Source organism: Arachis ipaensis, chromosome B07 (genome assembly GCF_000816755.2).
Source record: "Arachis ipaensis cultivar K30076 chromosome B07, Araip1.1, whole genome shotgun sequence".
In the NCBI taxonomy this organism is placed as follows: domain Eukaryota; kingdom Viridiplantae; phylum Streptophyta; class Magnoliopsida; order Fabales; family Fabaceae; genus Arachis; species Arachis ipaensis.
Genome location: NC_029791.2, coordinates 7,668,892 through 7,671,590, shown reverse-complemented (window position 1 = coordinate 7,671,590; position 2,699 = coordinate 7,668,892).

Below are 2,699 nucleotides of genomic sequence, written 5' to 3'. Positions count from 1 at the left end.
TGAACCGTGAGCCGGATGGCTGAGATGGATGTTGATCCATGGCTGAGAATGAATGCATATATGCTGAGATATTGATAATTGTGAATGTTTGCACTTCCACTATCGGAGATGAGAGTTTCCCTGGGAGGAAGCAGTGGCTAGCCACCACGTGCTCCAGGTTGAGACTCGAAGCTCTTTTGACCCTATGTCGTAAGTGTGGCCGGGCACTATGAAAGTCCCGGATGAGCTCGCCCCCGTAAATATTCACCAGTGAGGGTGATGGCTATGGATCATGATTATGATCAAGTTTATGATGAGTATAACTCGAGTTGGGGATGCGCGACAGAGAGACAGTCCAATGGTTAGCTACCAGGACTTGTCGGGTTGGCTTTATAACTGACAGATGATGTCATTAGCCACTAGCGACAGGCATGCATCATATGCATCTATGTGACATTGCTTGGGCGTGCATATCATACTTGGCTTTGCCTATGTGATTAATTGCTAATTGTTCTACTTGCAATAACTGTTTGCTTGTGCTTGCATCTTCCTATTTGTGTTTGCTACTGGGACTCTGTTGGACTGTGGTGATTGGTTGATGGTTGAATTTTTTGGGCCTAGGGCCGTGGTCAAACTGAGTGTGAAGGAAGCTATGAAGCCACCTAACAGAAAAAAGGTCGTACTCAGGTTTAACAGTGCACTGCAACCAGTTGTGGATGAAGCAGGTCTACTGAGCGGCGTTATGGGACTGCTAGGATCTGACTACACCAAATTCCCAATCTGCGAGAGGGACTGGAGAAAGGTTCGCACCAGGGACAAGGTCTATAATGAAATAGTAAAGGTAAAATGTTATTTTTATTTCTTCGTACCATTCCAAACTCATACTTTGAACACTACTCACAGCTTAATTTTAATGTTGCAGGAAATGTTCCATTTTGAAGAAGATAGTAGAGGAATTATAAAGTCTATAATATTCAAAATGCTAGGAAGGGCTTGGAAGGAAACGAGGAACAGATTATACCATCACTTGTATGACCCCGAACTTTCACTTGCAGCAAATATTGAAAACCGCCCAGATGGAATTACTGCGGACCATTGGAGAAAGTTTCTCGATTATCGCAATAGCGAAGAGACACAGGTAATATAGTTTTGTTTCATAACAGACAAAGTCCATTTATGCTTCATTTAGTTCGTCAGAACTAGTGTCTAGTAACTCTTAATTTGATGGCATGACAGGAGAAGTGTAAGAAAAATGCCGAGAATCGATCAAAGCAGCTTTACACCCACACTGGCGGATCGAAAAGCTTGGTAAGGCTCGGAGAAGAAGAGGTAATCTAATTTTGGGAATGTTTTAGAACTATATGTTCCTCTACCTTATTCACTTTGTCGTCATTATTGGTACAGTCGGAACGACAAGGGAGGATAGTTAGTAGAGGAGAGTTGTATCTCTTAACGCACAAAAGAACTAATGGCTCCTATATCCATGATGCAGCTCGCGCTATTGGAGTAAGTAATGTGTTCAATCCTATGTTTTAGTTTTTAAAATTTTATTGGAAGTCTGTGCGGTTAGCGACTAGCTAATAAATGCTCTTAATTTCTTATCTATGTGTGTAGGAAAGAATTGAGGCTATTGAGCAAGGCGATAAATCTTCTAGACTGTTATCCCAGAATGATTCGCTTGCTCAAGCTCTCGGAAAAGAGCGCCCGGGTAGGGTGCGTGGCATGGGGTTGGGGCCGACTTCTAGTCAAGTCTTCGGTATGAATTCCCATCAGCCGAGCAATGGTTTTGAAAGGGAGGAGACCCAAAGGGTGCTGCTTGAACTACAAGTAGAGTTGGCAGCAGAGAAATTGAAAAGGAAGGCAGTGGAGGATGAAGTAGCAGCCGAGAAGACCAAAAGACAGGCGGTGGAGGATGAAGTAGCAGCTGGAAAGGTCAGGATGCAGGCAATGGAGAGTGCTTTGTTATGTCTACTTCAAGGGCAAGGTACGAAGCTGCCATCAGACGTCGCCACATGGATGAGTGCGTTGGATGGACAGAATAGAAAATAGATCTTAGGATTGTGGAACCTTTTCTTCTTTCAGATATACACTTTTATTTTGTTGATTATGCAACTCTTAGTAAGGAGTACACTTTGTTGATATTCGGATAATTATATTAATTAAATTAATGGTTTTGCTATTGTCGTTTACCCTGCAATTTATTTTTCGGGATTTTAAATAATTTAACTTACTAATATTAAGAACGATTAAAAAAAACGAAAAAAAAATGTACATTGAAATAAAAAACAGCGTGGATTGCTAGTGTACAAAATAGTATTTTTGCAACCATTTAACCAGAAAATAGTGGCGGTTGCGTACTAGCCGTTAGAAATTTGAAAATTCAGGTTAGGAGATAGCGGCGGTTTTAAACCGCTGCCAGTTACATTTCAAAAAACATTGGCCGTTAAACCGCGACGTTTTCAAACCGCCGGTAAATGCATTAGTCTTTAAACCGTGGCCATTAAACGGCGGCGGTTTCAAACCGCCGAACACTTCGTGTCGATCACAGATTTTCAGATCGCGGCGGTTTTAAACCGCCGCTAAACATTGTGACGCTAATCTTGGGTTTTGCGGCGGTTGTGCCAGCAGTTCCTGAGAACTGCCGCAAAATCATATAACCACCCCTTAATAGGCGACGCTTAACAAACCGTTGGAATTCCGTTTCGTGGCGGTTTGAAACC